Source organism: Eurosta solidaginis, chromosome 1 (assembly GCF_040869045.1).
Source record: "Eurosta solidaginis isolate ZX-2024a chromosome 1, ASM4086904v1, whole genome shotgun sequence".
In the NCBI taxonomy this organism is placed as follows: domain Eukaryota; kingdom Metazoa; phylum Arthropoda; class Insecta; order Diptera; family Tephritidae; genus Eurosta; species Eurosta solidaginis.
This window is the reverse complement of record NC_090319.1, coordinates 169,104,454-169,124,424: the sequence shown is the minus strand read 5'-3', so window position 1 is coordinate 169,124,424 and position 19,971 is coordinate 169,104,454.

Genomic DNA, 19,971 nt, shown 5'->3' with positions numbered 1-19,971 from the left:
TACATGTTAAAAAAATGGTTTTAAATATAGATTTTTGTTCCGCCTTGTTGGCTGTATGTATGTTTTTTTTTTTCTTTTGTATTTAAATGAAATTACTGGAATGCATAGATATTATTCTATACATTTATTGTCGTTAACATTACATTGCATTAGTGTTTGTTGTTTTTTTGTTTTAATAGTTGTTATGCCTTCTTGGCTATTTAACAGTTCTTGCTATTTATGTTAGCAATAAAAATATTAGAAATTTTTGGATTTTTCTACGTTGGTATAAAATGTTACTCTACTTTTTTAAGTTTATTTTTGTGTACTTCCTTTTCTTTGTTTTTAACTTCATCGAAAATACTTACGTTAGGTTAGTTAATTTTAGTTATAATAAACGGACCTTGATAAATATTTTCGTGTTTATGATGTGGTTCTTTCTGTAAAAGTACTTTATCTCCGGTTTTTACAATTAAAAGTCGTGCCGTTTTATCGTACAGATTTTTACTTTGTAACTTATTTTTGTTTATAAGGTTTTGTGCCATTTTGTGCGTTTTCTGCATTCTAAAATTGACTTCTTTGGTACAGTTTTCGACATTATAAATTGGGTCAATTGTTTCTTTTGTTAATTCATTAGGCAAAGTTGCCTTTTCCCCAAAGACTAACTCGAAAGGCGAAAATTGATTGTCGAAAACTGTGCTACTCGTAGTATTGTGTAGGAAAGTAAAGTATTTTAAAGAAACATCCCAATCAGAAAAAGTATATTTTAAATATGCACGTAAGTACTCATTAAAAACTCTATGATTACGTTCAATCGTGCCAACAGTTTCGTGATGGTATGCAGTTGAAAAATTATGTTGAATATTTAAAAGCTTTGTTAATTCTTCAAATATTTCATTTTTAAATTCAGTACCTAAATCTGATTTTATGGCATTCATTGTGCCGTAAGTTAAAATAAATCCTTCAAAAATTGCTGAAGCGATTGTTTTTGCCGATTTTTCTGGCACAGCGACTGTTACCAGGTATTTAGTCATGTCCACCAGAAACGGGATTATTATGGTAAATTTTCATTAGTTTTAATTTTGTATCCTCATCTTTTACTGTCTACACTAGATCTGTTAGCATAATTTCTAATGATTTTAAATTTTTATTTCCAATATTTTTGAAATTTGTAATAGTATAATGTTCGAACAAAATATTGTTTTTAGGCCATTTAATCTGCTTAATTTTGTGTTTGCCGGCTTCTGATTCAAGCCTCGAAAGTAATTTCAGTAAAGTCATTATTTCGTTAACAAGCTCAAAACTAAGTAACCGGAGTTTCTTATGTTTAAAATCATGTTCAGATTACACTCTAAAACAAGTGTTTTAACATAAAACACCTCACATAAAACAAGTACGTTCACACCTTCGATTCTTATTTTATTTTGACAGCTCCAATGCAACCATGATTAATTTAATATTATTGTAAGCGATTTTATTAAATTTGATAATATTGTGTCTTGGTGAATTTTATTCTAATTTGAAATGAGTGATAAAGAGAAAAAAGTGATGAAGACGAATGATAAAGCCCTTCAGGATTATAAGTTTTGAAAGGTACCACAAGCTGGTACATTTGTGTATACAGTGGCCAACTTGAAGGTGCGCCGCCAGATGGTCCAATTTGTGCCTTCTCCTTCCTTTGTTAATAAATAAAATTATAGTAAAAAAATCTTTGTCAAGTATTAAGACTACCAACTCACCTGTATCTGAACGTCAGGTCATGCATTTTTTATATTGTTTTTCTCCATTGTAGTTCAAAAATTTTTAATTAATTTATCACCCGCAAATAACACTCAAAAAAACACAATGACATATTAGTTATGGGACAATAGCTTTATCGATTATTACCGATAAGTTCTAGTGCCGGCAATGTCTTATCAAAGGCGGTATCAAAAGACACATTTCAATCTCCGTTTTTAGGATTCGAAAGCGGAAATTAAAGATTTTATTTCTGTCGAAAAATATTTACAAAAAACCCACAAAATGGCCAAGAGAGGCTCCGAAATATGAGGCCCGATCCACATTTTTTTGCACAGAACATCTTTCTGCATTGGCGGACTTTGGCCTCGATTTGTAAAAATAACCCTTGGTGGATCCAACGACTTCCTGCATTAGTGTGTAAAACAACCACATGCAAATTTGAACCTAAATGATATGACATAAATTCAATTTTTAATTTTTGTTTTTCGATTCTTAAATCAGAGGCCAAAAGTGCTAGTAATCAGTTGTAAGATTTTGACGGCTTTGACAACTACACCAATACAAGGTTGTAAACTTACTTACTTACTTAATTGGCGCTTAACCGTCTAAACGGTTATGGCCGTCCAACAAGGCGCGCCAGTCGCTCCTTCGCTCCGCCAACCGGCGCCAATTGGTCACACCAAGGGAGTTTAAATCGTTTTCCACCTGGTCCTTCCAACGGAGTGGGGGCCGCCCTCTACCTCTGCTTCCATAGGCGGGTTCCGATAGAAACACTTTCTTGGCCGGAGCATCATCTTTCATTCGCATAACATGGCCTAGCCAGCGCAGCCGCTGCGTTTTAATTCGCTGGACTATGTTGATGTCTGCGTATAGCTCGTACAGCTCATCATTAAATCTTCTTCGGTACTCGCCATCGCCAACGCGTAGAGGTCCATAAATCTTTCGAAGAACTTTTCTCTCGAATACTCCCAAAGCCGCTTCATCTGCTGTTGTCATGGTCCATGCTTCTGCCCCATATAGCAGGACGGGTACGATAAGTGACTTGTAGAGAATGATTTTCGTTCGCCGAGAGAAGACTTTACTTTTCAATTGCCTACCTAGTCCAAAGTAGCATTTATTGGCAAGATTGATTCTTCGCTGGATTTCAGTGCTGATGTTGTTGCTAATGTTGATGCTGGTTCCCAAATAAACGAAGTCTTTTACTATTTCGAAATTATGGCTGCCAACAGTAGCGTGGTTGCCAAGGCGCATATGCGCTGACTCTTTGCTCGATGACAGCAGGTACTTCGTTTTGTCCTCATTCACCATCAAACCCATCTTTACCGCTTCTTTTTCCAGCTTGGAGTAAGCAGAACTAACAGCGCGGGTGTTTAGGCCGATGATATCAATGTCATCAGCATATGCCAGTAATTGCACGCTTTTATAGTATATTGTTCCAGTGCGGTTAAGTTCTGCAGCTAGTATAATTTTCTCCAGCATCAAATTAAAGAAATCGCACGATAGGGGGTCACCCTGTCTGAAACCTCGTTTAGTTTCGAACGGCTCGGAGAGGTCCTTCCCAATTCTGACTGAGCTGATGGTGTTGCTCAACGTCATTTTGCACAGCCGTATAAGTTTTGCGGGGAAACCAAATTCAGACATAGCGGCATATAGGCAGCTCTTTTTCGTGCTGTCGAAGGCGGCTTTAAAGTCGACGAAGAGGTGATGTGTTTCGATTCTCTTTTCACGGGTTTTTTCCAAGATTTGGCGCATTGTGAAAATCTGGTCGATGGTAGATTTACCAGGTCTGAAGCCGCACTGATAAGGTCCAATCAGCCGGTTCACGGTGGGCTTCAATCTTTCGCACAATACACTTGAAAGGACCTTATATGCGATATTAAGAAGGCTGATTCCACGATAGTTGGTGCATTTTGCAGTATCCCCCTTCTTGTGGACTGGGCAAAGAACACTTAGATTCCAACCGTCGGGCATGCTTTCGTCCGCCCATATTTTGCTAAGAAGCTGTGCATGCGCCTTACCAACTCCTCGCCGCCGAACTTGAATAGCTCCGCAGGCAATCCGTCAGCGCCCACGGCCTTGTTGTTTTTCAATCTGGTTATTGCTATTCTAACTTCGTCATAATCGGGCGGGGGGACATATATTCCATCATCATCGATTGCGGGATCGGGTTCTTCATCTCTGCGCGGTGAATTGCTGCCTCCATTTAGGAGAGCAGAGAAGTGTTCCCTCCATAATCTAAGCACTCTCTGGACATCAGTTACAAGGTCGCCGTTTTCATTTCTACAGGAGTTTGCCCCGGTCTTAAAACCTTCCGTCTGTCGCCGTATTTTTTGGTAGAATTTTCGGGCGTTATTCCTGGTGGCTAGCAGCTCAAGCTCCTCGCACTCACGCCTTTCTGCTTCTGCTTTTTTCTTCCTGAAAAGGCGTCTCGCTTCCCTTTTCAACTCACGATAGCGTTCACACACTCCTCTTGTCGCGCTCGCTTTTAACGTAGCCCTGTAGGCAGAGTCTTTTCTTTCGGTTGCAACGCGGCATTCTTCATCATACCAGTTGTTTTTTCGTGGCCGCCGGTAACCAATTTTTTCCTCGGCGGCAGTATGAAGTGCTTTGGAGATATGCTCCCACTGCTCCTGTATTCCTTCAGGATGAGTTGTGCCCTCAGAGAGCAGGTGTGAGAGTCGAGTTGCGAAATCATTGGCAGTCTGTTGTGATTGAAGCTTTTCGACGCCTAGCTTTCCTTGTGTTTTTTGTTCCTTGTTTTTAGCCGCGTTGAGGCGGGTGCGTATTTTGGCTGCAACGAGATAATGGTCCGAATCGATGTTAGGTCCTCGGATCGTTCGCACATCTAAAACACTGGAGGCATGCCGTCCGTCTATCACAACGTGATCGATCTGATTGCGAGTATTTCGATCAGGAGACAGCCATGTAGCTTGATGTATCTTTTTATGCATGAACCTCGTGTTTCGAGCACCGGCAAAGTCAATCAGCCTCAGTCCGTTAGGAGCAGTTTCATTTTGTAGGCTGAACTTTCCGACTGTAGGGCCAAAAACACCTTCTTTGCCCACCCTGGCGTTAAAGTCGCCAAGCACGACTTTTATATCATGACGGGGGCAGCGCTCGTATGTGCGTTCTAATTGTTCATAAAAAGTGTTTTTCAACTCATCGTCTTTCTCCTCTGTCGGCGCATGGGCGCAGATGAATGATATATTAAAAAATTTTGCTTTTATTCGAATAGCGGCGAGACGCTCGTCCACAGGCGTGAACGCCAGCACTTGGCGACAAAGTCTCTCTCCCACCACGAATCCGACGCCGAAACTGCGCTTATTCGCATGGCCACTCCAATATATGTCACAATTTTTGATCTTCTTTCTTCCTTGCTTCGTCCAACGCATTTCTTGGATGGCGGTGATGTCAGATTTTGCTTTGACGAGGACATCAACCAGCCGATCATCCGCACCAATCCCATTCAGGGAGCGGACGTTCCAGGTGCATGCCCTCAATTCATTGTCCTTCAAACGTTTGCCATGGTCGTCATCAATAGAGAGTGTATTTATCCGAGGCTTGTTGTTATATTTCATTGGAGTATGGTTTTACGTGGCGGGTCCCAAGCCCAGCGCACAACCCGCTCAGCGGGGGTGAAAATATTACTTGGCACGTTTATATAGCGAGCCGCTTGCTCCAAGACAGACGCCCGCTTGCAGCCGCACCTAGAGGTGTACAGACGCTGCCGATGAAATCTCCCCCCGGCTAGCCCTTAAACCGATTATGTCAGAATGGCCTAGCCAGGTAGTCGCCTTCTCTCAAGGTTGTAAACGGTAATGCCAAAAAAAGGTTGTGAGACTAGACAACTCAACCGACATTTTTTTTGACAGGTTGATTGTAATCTGTAATACCAAATTGCGAAATTTCAACCCAACCAGAGTTGAGTTGTAAACGGTAAGAGGGGCATATATTTTTTATACTGTAAAGTGTGCCACAAGTAACAACATTATTGCAGTGATTATTGAAATCTTGACACATACACCGAAGAGGTTCATGCATTTAAAATTCGATCTACATGTAATTAAATATAACGGTTGGAAATACCTAAAGGGCCTAAAAAGGGCATTAAACATAACCTCGCCAAGCAGAAATGGACTGTTTATCTTCCCTGTTAATAGTTTTACCATAAATAAAACACCAAGCATCTCCCTACGGCTATGTGGTGTAGGCAGCTGTAAAAGTTTTAACCGGCTGCAGTAAGGCGGTAGATGCCTTGATGGATCCCAGGGCAAATGATTTAAAGCAAAAAGCCAAAATTGCTTTTGGACCTATTCCAATTTTTCGCTGTGGATATGATAACGCGCGTTCCAGATAATAGAAGAATATTCCAATATAGGTCTTACTAAAGATAAAAAAGAGTTTTAGTTTTTTTACGAAAACAAAAGTCCCTCTATCCCTATTCACATACGTTTCGATATGTATTTTGAAGTCCAGTTTAGGATCCATTATAACGTCCAGATCAGTAACGTATGTGACCTGCTTATATATTATTATTATTATTATAATCGCCTATCAAGTACTGATGGGATTTAAAAGATTTTCTCGTAAAATACTGTAACGAATTTTGTGCAATTCCTCTTATTTGCAACCTTCGACTAACATTCGAGCCACTAAACTGTTGAATAAATAACTCCACTATTAAATAATGCAAAATGACCTTTATTAAAGTACTTTACAATAACCATTATACTTCGCAACTGATAGCTTGCTTAAATCGAACTGATTGTCGTGCCTCAACTATAACTGCCTCAGCTATAACTACAGATGCACGATTTTATTGCTACTCTCATAGCCCATGCGCCTGTATATGTGAGTGATACTTGCACAAATGAATGCACACTTTTGGGAATATCTCAGATATATACATGTGTTTGTGCGTTACTCTCCGCTGCTCGTATGGACATATGGGTAGACATAAAGATTGATTTGTTGATGTGCATACGAGTCACTGCTTAGTATCGGCTTAGAGATGATAGTATCCCTTAGTGTTGCTAATATTCGCCACACTGCCCTCTACCTAAGTCTGATCGTCCCGATCAGACTAATCTCTCAATCTAAACGCTGCCAGCCTTTCCAAATGAACCACTTTCATTTTGGTTCATGGTTTGCCAATGGTTTTTATGCGGTACACTACATCGTTGATCCGTTTTGTGAAAATGTTTAATGCACTGTACCAATGGCAACAGCTCTCTCCGTGTAACGCAATAGTTCTTCTATGGTTTTCCAATCGAACGGCTGTAATATGCAACTACCTTCTCCTGTCCATCGACCAGTTGTGATAAAACGCCTCCTATAGCATATCCACTAGCATCTGTATCTAGAATAAATGTTGCTCCTGGAATCGGATATGCCAACATTGGGGCAGTGCACAAATGCTCCTTAAATGTTTGGAAAGCCACTTCTTGCTCCTTATTTAATTCCAAAGCTTTATTTTTTTCTTGTAAGTTCATGGAAGCTATGGGATACGCTGGAAAAGTTTGGTACAAATCGGCGGTAATATGTGCATATCCCAAGGAAACTTCTTAATTCATGCAAGTTCTGTGGTCTTGGCCAATCCTTTACTGTCTCTATCTTCTCATTCACTGTACAGATGCCTTCTGTCGTTACCTTGTGACCCAAATAATTTACTTCCTTTTTAAACAGCGAACACTTTTTGGGACATAGTTTCAGACCAGCGCCAGCTATTCTCTGGAAAACTTCCTCCAAGTTCTTAAGATGTTTATCAAACTTCTTGCCCAATACGATGATTTCGTCCAGGTACACGAAGCATGTTTTCAAATGTAGTCCCTTCAGTACCTGGTCCATGAGTCTCTCAAAAGTACCTGGTGCATTACAAAGTCCAAAAGGCATCACTGTAAATTGCCAAAGAATAACACCGACACTGAAGACTGTTTTCTCTTTACCTTCACCTCAACTTGCCATTAGCCGCTTTTCAAGTCCAGTGTGGAAAACCATTACGTACCAGATAGCAAGTCCAGAGTATCGTCAATTCTTGGCAATGGGAGCTATCCTTTTTCGTGACGTCGTTCAACTTGCGGTAGTCCAAGCAAAACCTCATTTTCCCATCCTTCTTTTTCACAAGTACCACCGGTGAGCTCCATGGACTGCTGATGGTTCGATGACGCCGCTGTAGCTCATTTCTTATACGATTTGACTCATAAGTTCCGCTTCGCCAGTGGAACACTACGAGGAGCTTGACGGATCCGCCTGGCATCTCCAGTGTCAATTTGATGTTTCACAAGATTGGTGCGGCCTGGTTTGGAACCATTCTGGTCAAATATATTTGCGTACTTTAGGAGCAGTTGCTTTGCCTTACTCTGATAATCTTGATCTAGCCCCTCCGTCCATGCCGTGATGTCATTTGAAAGATCAGTCTTGCAAGTTGAAACGTGTTCCTGGAGCTGTTCACAGTTGTGATGAAATTGAAATATCAAAAATGTGATGAGATGCAATAAAAATTGAATTGATGAAAATGATGTATGAATGTAATAAATCGAAGATTGAATGTGTAGAAAATGAGATTCCCTGGCGCTTGAAAAAGGCTTCACTTACCACCTTCGGTTCCCACTACGAGAACAAAATCACAATTAGCACCAATTATATTTTTTTATTAAGGCTCCCAACGCCGATTTGGCGTTCATGCGCCTTATGTCACACATATGTTATATTATATTGCCCACATTCCTACAAGCAATATAAAATGAATGTATCCCATGAAAAAATCTAAAAAATCCGAAAAAAATTAAAAAGGTAATAATTTTTGAAATTAGAATTAACGCAAGAAACCCATAATCGAGTGGGAATCTTCACTCAGGAAAATCCGTACCTGCGGATTTATCGAGGAGATTGGTGACCGAAGTCGAAATTGGGGTCGCGTGAACCCCAAAATGGCGCGAAAGTCCCTATGATTTAAAAAAAATTCTTTATCATTTAAATATTCACCAGGTAAGCCGCTATTCCACATCTTTATGCTGCTGGGAGGTCCTGTCCTGGTGGTTGATTGTTGTGTTGCCCTCTTCCTTTTAAATTTTGGACCGAAACCGCGCTTTTAATTGAAGGCGATTAGCCTTATATCAAAAATACAAAATTATTGCTTTCGCCACTACATTGATCCTTTCTGGGTCTTCGCGCTCAGGGAATTTTAAAAACCTTAATAACGAAAAAAAATGAAATATATATTTGTTTTTTTTTTTTGGAAAGCGGAGCGCGCACTTCAACCCGATTTGCTGCTATATTTTACTTTAATTTTATTCTCCTGCAGTTACCCCTTTTTGCACTGTCCAAATCGCTGAAAAGAACCGTTTCCCTATGCCGTTTCCCACGTTTTTTCTTTCGTCTACCGCAATCATGACCACCCTATATCTATCCCTGTCCTTATTCTCACCACATCATGCACGCCCGTCTGGCAACCTTACAAATAAAGCTTTTTTTGTCATTGTGAATTCACAATGGCGTTTTGGGAAATTTTCATTTTACATTTCTCGTGTTTACATATTTGTCAAACACGCTTTTATAATTTTTGGGCAGATCAAATATATATGGGGCTCTCTATCTATCCCAGCGGGCCAAGGTGTGGATGAAGCCCAACGCGGGGACCGCCCACGACCTGACGAATTGCTGATTGGATGTAGTGTCTACCAGCGAGAATATCATACACATACATATACTCCTTGAGTATTGTGGATGCAATTATGTAGGTGTTTTCCACGTCCTCTGTAAAAGTGTCCTTATTGGTAGATAGGGAGCGCAGTTTACACCAAATGTCACAGTCTTTAAAAAGCCAAAACAGGGCAAACCGCAAAATACAAGAGAAAATTATATACGTTGGCGAAATCCAACCGTACATCCTAAGGAACGTGAACAACTTCAGACTTCAGCGCCATACAATTTCAGCGGCTCAAAATACCTTATTCTAAAAAGGACTAAACTTATTCAATTCTATTAAGAAACGAAAGTAGTTATCACTTATTTAAAATGAAATGTATCCAATATTTACGAGACGTAATGTAATCTAGAGTAGTATTTTGTAATTCGTCATAAATATTTGTAATTTACGGTAATATTATTACTAAATAAATAAACCAATCAATCAAGTCCGCTTGTAGGGTAAGGCCCGTATAAAGAACCTCGTTCAGGCTTACTCCGTTTGCAGTCAGACTAGATGCGTTAAATACAACACGAACTTTAGTGAAGGTACTTTCTTCCTTGATGACGGCGTGATGAGGTAGAAAATAATGGTCACAGGAGTCTGGTGGCACGTTTCTGTTGATCTTTGACATATGTCCTAATTCCTCGTATTCGGTTACAACTCGATTGTATTCCGTTTGTAGGGTAGGATTTTTTGCGCGGCGTATCTCGTTCCGGAAGAACTGAGAACAGGCTCCGCCAGAAGGCGGATAGTTGTTTATCCAATGATACGCCACTGTAATAAGAGACGATTCGGTTTGTTTGCTCTTGAGCATCTTCTTCTGGAGACTTGCTTCTCATGTGACTTTGTATTTTGTTACTCCCTTGCCTGTTTTGATGTAGATGGGACTGTAATATTTAAAATAAGTAAAAAGAAACACTGATATGTAGCGTTATTTTGAAACGTTTTTTTTTAATTATGTGAGTTACTAGCAGATGTTTTGTATTGGTTTAAGCCTATTCTTATGGACAATTATTTCCTTATCTTTATTGGTCCTATCGCTATTTCCTATTATATGTGGTATTAATGCGAAATTGTTGTTTATATCAATATTCTTTACCTTATTCTGTCCTTTATATTTATTATCTAACTTATGGCCGGCCTCTTCTCTATCTAACAATAGGACACCTATACCTATTTCCTAACTGTAGCTATTTCTATCATAATTTGTTTTTAGTTTTTCTTCTTTAGTCTCTTGGACTAACTTCCTAGGTCGTTGCTGGGATATTTGTAGTCTGTATTTTATTTCTTTATCGTATGCCTCGGGTTATACACTGGGCTTATTTCATTTTCTTCTAGAAATTCGTAGGTCGGGAGTTTTTCGCGAATATAAGCTCGAAAGGACAATACCCATGTACGGTCGATGGCGTCGTATTGTAACAGTACGCGAAATACCAGAGGTATTCATCCCAATCACCTTTGTCACTGGATATGTATGAAGGTATATATTCATTAAACGTTCTGCGACTACGCTCCACAGTGCCCAAAGTTTGATGATGGTATGGTGTTGAGGTTTTATGCTCAATTTTTAGCAGTTTGCACAGTTCATCGAATAAGCTATTTTTGAATCCGGTTCCCATGTCTGTTACGATAGTTTTCATGCAACCTTAAGTCAAAATGAAATGCTAGAATACAGCTTTAGCAACTGTTATCGCATGTTTGCTTGGGACTGGGAATGCTACCAAGTATTTGGTTAGATCGCATATAATAATAACTGCATATTCGTTTCCATTTATCGACTTCGATTTGTACAATATCAAAAGCCTTCGGAGGTGTCTCCGTTATTGTCATTGGTTCCTTTATGTGCTTATTAACTCTATTCGTTTTACAGTGGATGCAGTTGTTTACGTATTTCTTTATATCACTTCTCATGTTTTTCCAGTTATATTTTTGCCAGATTTTCTTTATCATGAGATTTATTCCTGGGTGGCCACCACTAATAGGATCGTCATATTTGTGCAGCATTTCTTTAATTTTCCCGGGATTTGTCACATATATAACCTCAGGGGTTAGTGCGATTGTTAGATTTTTGAGAACCTTGGTACCTTCTTCTGTAAATATGCCTACTGGAGTATAATTACTTTTAAACAAATCGTCCCCTAAGGACTACTGTATGTGTACAAGTCCTAAATTGGCCGCTTCTTTTTCAAACCTGATAAAGAATTGTCCTAAAGCAATTTTATCATCAACAATAAGGTTGCTTGTATTTATAGTGCTACAAATTTTCTTTCCGACATGTCTTTTTACTTCAAATTTATTTAGCCCTTCATATATTTTGGGGTTCTCTGTGTGACCTTCTTCATTTTTAATATTATCTTAGTATTTTTAGCTGCTGATCTAGTTGTGATTTTCATTACTTTGCATGCTTCCACTGCTATTTCTTTTAGGTTTGTTATGTTAATGCGAGACAATGCGTCCGCGCCGTAGTTTTCTTTTCCAGCAATGTACTCCACTTCAAAATCATACTCTAAATCGAGTCTTACTCGTGCTAACTTAGATGAAGGGCTGTTCGTCGAGAAAAAGTATGCTAAAGGGCGGTGGTCGGTCTTAATTAGGAATTTTCTGCCATAGACTTATGGTCTGAAGAAGGTTATGGCCCAATGGATTGCCGCTAAATCTTTCTCTATTGTAGCTTTATTGGTTTCACCTTTTGTGAAAGATCTAGAAGCGTAAGCAATTGTTAACTGTTTGCCATCGTGGTCTTGGCTGAGGATTGCTCCGCAAGTATACCCACTAGCGTCTGTTGTTATGCAGAATTCTTTATTGAAGTCTGGGTATTGCAAAAGTTTTGGACTGATTAATGCTTCCTTTAGGTAGACAAAAACTTTTTGACATTCTTCTGTCCAATCGAAGGAAACATTCTTTTTGCAAAGCCTAGTTAGTTTTCTTGAGTATTCTGCGAAATTCGGTACAAATCTTCTGTAGTAGTTGCAGAACGCTAGGAACATTTTAACTTCATCGGTTGTTTTGGGTGTTCGGTAGTTTTGAACTGTTTCAAATTTGCTCGGGTCGGGTAATATTCCCTTGCTTGTGCATTTATGTCCTAAGTAAGTTACTTCCTGGCTGAAAAATAGGCATTTATCTGGATGTAATTTTAGGATGTGTTTCCTACAAGTGAAGAACACTTCTCTTAGGTTTTTTAACATATGTTTTTCAGTACAACCTAATACAACCAAATCATCCATGTAGAGAAATGCTTGAGACGGTTTGAGGCCTGCGAACGCTAATGTCATCATTCTTTGGAACGAACTTTTAATCCATATGGTAGCCTTTTGAATCTATATGTGCCGTCTTCGGCTGTGAATGAAGTTATATCCCTAGAGTCCGGGTCTACTTCTTTTTGATGGACACCTGACATAAGGTCTAGACATGAAAAATATTTCGCTCTTCCAAGTTGGTCTAGAATGTCATCAATTCTTGGGAGTGGAAATTTATCCGCTGCTAACTTTTTATTGGCTTGTCTATAATCAACAGCCAATCTCCATGTTTTTTCTGTATGCCCTAGAAGTGATTTTTTAGGTACTAGTAAGATTGGGCTGTTGTATTCTGATAATGGAAGATTCTATTATGTCGTCTTCGATTAACTTATTAACCTGTTTGCTTATCTCCCCTTTTTGTGTCTGAGGCAATCTATAGTTTTTTATGTAAACTGGGGTGTCGTCTTTCTTGTTTGGTTTTTGTTTATAAAAATTATTGGAAGAAAGTGGCTCTGTTTCTAGTGCAAATAAGTTTATGAATTCTGTGCATAACGATGTTAATTTAAAATTTACAAATTTTGGAAAGTTTTTGGTTAGTCTTTTGAATTTTCCTGTATCATTGCTATTTTTATTGTGTGTGCTTGTTTCAATTAGTGTATAGTTATCTGAATTTTCAGTATTAATTTTGTAATTTTGAATAGTTGTGTTTATTATATAATAGAGGTGGACGGTTGGCGCAAGGGTGCTCAAATGGCGAACGAGGCGATACATGTGAACACAAATGGTTCCAAAGTAGTGGAAGGAGTAGGGTCTGCGGTATACTGTGCTGATCCGGAAATAAACAGATCCTACAGGCTGCCGAATTACTGTAGCGTTTTCCAAGCGGTAAAGTAGCGGTAACCAAAGCAGTAGAAACCCTGGAAGAAAATAGCACAAGCTGCAACCGTGCTAACTTTTATATCGACAGTCAAGCAACAATTAAGGCAATAATCTCGCATACCACAACATCTAAATGCGTGTTAGAGTGTAAGCAGTCCCTGGAAAGAATCGGGACAGGGAGAAGCATACATTTATATTTGGTCCCAGGGCATATGGGAATAGATGGGAATGAAAAAGCGGATGAAGTAGCTAAAAAGGGCGCATCCCTTGAAGCTTGCTCCGTAGACGTCCCAATTAGACGGGGCGAAATCAAGCGAAGGCGAGAGGTGCACATGATCGACCAAGCAGGAAAGGCGTGTATTCAAGCGCGGGGCTGTAAAATGTCGAAGATTAGGTGCAGGTCTTTCAACCTTAGACTAACAAAGTTGCTACTATCATTAAAAAGAGAGGACTGTAGACTTGTGACGGGTATTCTGACTGGACACTGACTTCTGGCGTCACATTCATTTAAATTAGGCTTGGTCAGTGATAGGAGATGTAGAAAGTGCGGGCTGGAGGAGGAAACGATCGAGCACGTTCTGTGCTCTTGCCCTGCGCTTGCCAGTAAAACTCCAGCTATTATGAGTGATACAGCTGTCAGAACTAGAAGCAGCAAGTGGCTTAAACCCTAGGAAGCTTCTAGTATTTGCCAAGAGGACGGAGTTATTTTATAACATAGGTCCTGGTTTTTGACAGGGTTTTTCAGTTTGGTCGTTAAAACAAACTTCTGATAACACTACGGACTTATTCAGTCTATGTGAGGTCCTCATGGACCGGCCAGTTCAACCTTATTTGTGATTGTGTTGTCTATGGAGATGTCTTCAGATAATTTTTGATGGGGTATGAAGATGTTCTTACTATCACTGTTTATTGCAACTTGTCTAATGAGTTCAGATCTAGCTGGGATCGTAATTATATTAACAGACAGAAAATTTGTCAAATGCATTCTTATTGTTTGGGGAAAATCATATGGTATTAGGATTAATTTATCCTCTGTTTTGCCAAAGTCTAGAATGCAATTATATTTCTTTATAAAGTCTAGGCCTATAATTCCATCGCACGGTATTGGGAAGTCGTCTTCTACGACGTGGAATTTATGATAAATTAGGAGGCCATCACCTTTTAAGTCCGCTTTGACTGTGCCTAATGTGCTGGTAATGCCTTGACCTATGCCCTCTAAATCTATTATTTGTGTTGTATTTATTTTTGTATGATTATCTATTTGATTATTTTTTATAATTGAAATATCTGCTCCTGTATCTACTAGGAGGTTTGAAACTGAGTTACTTAGAGTCGTTTTAGTGGATATGTAGTTATTTAAGTGTAAATTTAGTACACATATTTTTCTGTTTACTGCTCTTGAAGTCGAGTCTGCTGGTTTTCCTGGTGCGTACTTTACGGGTCTGGCTATAATTTATATTTCCATTTTGGGTTGCGACCCTTTGGGAATTATTATTTGGTCTTGTGTTCTTGTTATATCTTGGTTGTGGTCTGAGCCTTCTGCCTCTATAACTTCCGCCCCCCACGGAAATTACTCCGATATTGAATTTGCCGTCTTATGTTCAAAATTCTATTTGACCTGCCTGTTATTTCCGTGCAGCTGTTTGTGAACTTGGAAATCGCGATAATAATTTTCACTTTGTCATTGGAACAGTTCTTGCACATGGCTTTGACTGCTGCTTGAGTAGCGTATCTGATTGCCAAGTCTGGATTCACCTTTTGTGAAAGATCTAGAAGCGTAAGCAATTGTTAACTGTTTGCCATCGTGGTCTTGGCTGAGGATTGCTCCGCAAGCATACCCACTAGCGTCTGTTGTTATGCAGAATTCTTTATTGAAGTCTGGGTATTGCAAAAGTTTTGGACTGATTAATGCTTTCTTTAGGTAAACAAAAACTTTTTGACATTCTTCTGTCCAATCGAAGGAAACATTCTTTTTGCAAAGCCTAGCTAATTTTCTTGAGTATTCTGCGAAATTCGGTACAAATCTTCTGTAGTAGTTGCAGAACGCTAGGAACATTTTAACTTCATCGGCTGTTTTGGGTGTTCGGTAGTTTTGAACTGTTTCAAATTTGCTCGGGTCGGGTAATATTCCCTTGCTTGTGCATTTATGTCCTAAGTAAGTTACTTCCTGGCTGAAAAATAGACATTTATCTGGATGTAATTTTAGGAAGTGTTTCCTACAAGTGAAGAACACTTCTCTTAGGTTTTTTAACATATGTTTTTCAGTACAACCTAATACAACCAAATCATCCATGTAGAGAAATGCTTGAGACGGTTTGAGGCCTGCGAACGCTAATGTCATCATTCTGTGGAACGAACTTTTAATCCATATGGTAGCCTTTTGAATCTATATGTGCCGTCTTCGGCTGTGAATGAATTTATATATTATTAGTATCAGTTTGCATAGATATGAGTGTTGTAGATATAATACCGGAATATATGCAGCCCCATTTCGTGCTATGAAAGTCGATTTGCAGGTGATGTTGAGCCTTTAAACTTGACCCTTTCCCATAACATGCGTGGTAGGGCCTTATATGTGATACTAAAAAGGCCGAGGGACAGTTGTCGCAGTTTTCTTGTAGTTTGAGCAAATGTACGTTCTTCTTACAGCCACAGCTGGAATATTGCTATGCCCACATCGTCAAATCGAATTACCTCGAATGAAAAAGAAACGAATATCAGTAAGGATAGATAATAAGTTTTTAATATAACCGGAAGTGCTTAATAAATACAAGATACTCAAGGGGATTTCAGATAACCAGAATCAGGACCTGTAAAGTAAATTCAAGTGAACCTCCACCATGCCAAGGCATCTTCCGGTAGCGGGGGTACCCGAAGATTATAACAACGGATAATTGAAAGATGTTGGGGTAATAGATAGTAAATTAGGCGTGCTACAAAAACAAAAACGAATAAATGCAGATGACTGTTTAATCCATTATGCGAAGTTCTTTTAATGGATGTGCAAATTGAAACGGGCAAAGTATTGCTAAAACTGCTTTCCCCGAGTAACCCGGGAACGAATTGATATGACTACGTCTATTCTTCTTTAGCAGCAGTGCCGAGCACCAATTCCCTTTTGGACAGGAAAGTAAACGTTTGGTTGTCTGGTTGTCTCGTTTGCTGGATCTGAGCAGTACATTTAATTTTTCCAGATTTTCTGGGCTCAGCGAGGGTATGTTGTTGTTGTTGTAGCAATGCTCGCCCCACCTAATAGCCGCGACCGATCACAAATTGTCATCAATATCCTCTAACGGGAGTCCAAGGAAACTTGCCGTTTCAACAGGGGTGGACCATAATGAAAGGGGTGTTAGAGGCATTGGTTCCACATTACAATTGAAGAGATGGTTGGTGTCATGTGGGGACACATTGCAAGCGGGGAATACATTTTGTATGTCGGGATTGATTCTGGATAGGTAAGAGTTTAACCTGTTACAGTATCCAGAACGAAGTTGAGCAAGAGTGACACGCGTTTCCTGGGGAGTATGCGTTCCTCTTCCGCGAGTTTTGGATAATTTTCTTTAAGTACTGGATTCACCGGGCAATTCCCGGCATAAAGGTCCAACGCCTGTTTATGGAGTTCACCAAGGACCAGCTTGTGTTTTTTCACTTCATACGGCTGGGTTATCAGGTGCCGTATTTCCTCAAAATGCTTACGGAGATGACTCCTTAAGCCCCTGTTGTTGTTGTTGTTGTTGTTGTAGCGATTAGGTTACTCCCCGAAGGCTTTGGGGAGTGTTATCGATGTGATGGTCCTTTGTCGGACACAGATCCGGTAACACAGTACCATTAAGGTGCTGGCCCGACCATCTCGGGAACGTCCTTAAGCCCCTAGGCGGTGCTGGTTCATCAATCAGATGTCTGTTGGGATGCCCAGGTTTCTGGGTATTCAACAGGAACTGCTTGGTCAGCATCTCATTTCTCTCCCTGATGGGGAGTATTCTCGCCTGATTATGCAGATGGTGTTCTGGGGACATAAGAAGACAGCCCATGGCGATTCTGAGAGCAGTATTTTGGCAGGCCTGTAGTTTCTTCTAGTGGGTAATTTTTAGGCTTGGCGACCATATGGGTGAAGCGTAGCACGTAATCGGCTGGCTAATTTCTTTGTATGTAGTCATGAGCGTTTCTTTATCTTTTCCCCAGGTACTGCCAGCGAGGGATTTGAGGATTTTGTTACGGCTCTGAATTCTCGGAACAATTGCGGCTGCGTGCTCACCAAAATGTAGATCCTGATCAAACGTCACACCCAAGATTTTGGGGTGTGGGACAGTCGGTAGCGTAGAGCTATCGACATGGATGTTTAAAATGGTCGACATTTGGGACGTCTATGTTTGTAAATAAGTTCGCGGAAGATTTAGTCGGTGATAATTCCAGGTTTCGCGAGGCGAAAAAACTGGAGAGATCAGGGAGGTAGCCGTTTATTTTATTGCATAGCGCATCGATCTTTGGGCCTGGGCCTGTGGCCATTATTGTGCAGTCATTGGCGTAGGAAACGATTGTGACTCCTTCCGGTGGTGAAGGTAGCTTAGATATGTAGAAATTAAACAAAAGTGGGGATAGGACACCACCCTGTGGCACCCGTTGTTTAATTCTCCTTGGTTTTGATGTTTCGTTTCTAAATTGCACCGATGCCTGCCGACAACCCAGATAATTTGCGGTCTACCTTTTAAGACATGGGGGAAGGGTAGACCCTTCCAGGTCTTGCAGTAACGAGCCATGGTTGACCGTATCAAAAGCTTTTGATAGGTCTAGCGCTACGAGTACTGTTCTATGGTGGGGGTATTGATTTAAACCGCAATTTATCTGGGTGCTAATGGCATTTAGTGCGGTGGTAGTGCTATGGAGTTTTCTGAAGCCATGCTGATGCATTTTTTCGCATCCGACAGCACTTTGTCGCCAAAGGCGATGGAAACTTTGTCTTTGTGCTTAGTCGGATTCTATAGGGACTTTACGGTGGACCAAAGTTTACCCACACCGATAGAGAGGTTACAACCCCTTAGGTGCTCCTCCCATTTCGCCCGCTTGTGTTCATCCACAAGCAATATGATGCGTTGGTTTATATCCCTTATTTGGGGGTCGCCGGGATCAAGCTGTCTTATAAGGTCACGTTCTCTCGCTAAGTTTGCGGCCTCCGCCGGGAAGTGTGGCCGGATTTCGGGAATTCTCCCGGCGGGAATGAAACGTGCCGAGGCGGATTCAATGACCTTACGGAAGGCACGCTCCCCTTGGCGGGCATCAGTCGGGGTAGGGAGGGCAGCAAAGCGGTTGTCTGTAAAAGATTTATATTCTTCCCACTTTCCTTTTTTGAAGTTTATGAAAGTGCGTTTTTCAGTCACAATGAAGCCGGTGGTACGCTCGAGCGAAATAAGTATGGGCAGGTGGTCGGATGCCAATGTTACCATTGTGCAAAGCATGTGAAGGAAACTATATTAGATCAAGGCAAGAAAGCTAAGTATTTTGCTATTATCGTTGATGCTATGCTTGATGCTAGTCACGTTGACTACGTTCATTTTGCGCTCACTCCATTTCAATTCGCTCACTGCTCAGAAAATCGCTGATCTAATTTGCCATACATGATTGAAGATTGTCGTGCACAAGGGTACGATAACGGCGCCAATATGAAAGGAGCTTACAACGGAGCACTACGTCACATTCTCGACAAAAACTCGAATGCTGATTACTCGCCTTGTGCAACCCGCAGCTATGATAGCGTTTTCTTTTCTGGATAAAGTGTTACGCAAGCGTTGTTGTTCTATTCTAAAAAACAGGCAACGCCTTTACGGGGTATTTCGTTCTTTTGTGAAAATCCTTGCCTGCTGGCAACGCAAAGGCGTTACACTTTTACCCTGTATAAAATGGCGGTGTGGCAGTGCAACTTTGTGAAACTCTCAATTCGCTCTTAAGTTCCACATATACTCTGTTAATATGAGTGAATTTGGTGGGTTGAAATGTTCTTTGTATGCACTATAAATGTTGACCATTTTCTGGGGTAGGAGTAACTCTATTGTTGTTGTTGTTGTAGCGATAAGGTTGCTCCCCGAAGGCTTTGAGGAGTATTATCGATGTGATGGTCCTTTGCCGGATACAGATCCGGTACGCTCCGGTACCACAGCACCATTAAGGTGCTAGCCCGACCATCTCGGGAACGATTTATGTGACCACATTAAACCTTCAGGCCATCCCCTCCCTCCCCATCCCAAGTTCCATGAGGAGCTTGGGGTCGCCAGAGCCTCGTCTGTTAGTGAAACAGGATTAGCCGCGGATAGGTGAGGTTGACAATTAGGTTTGAGGAAGCCATATATTGCGCTGGCAACCTGCAGGGTTGCGCTACACAGCCCCTGGAATCTGATATTTTAGTCCCCTCTTACGCATACGACAGGCATACCTACCGCGGGTATATTCTGACCC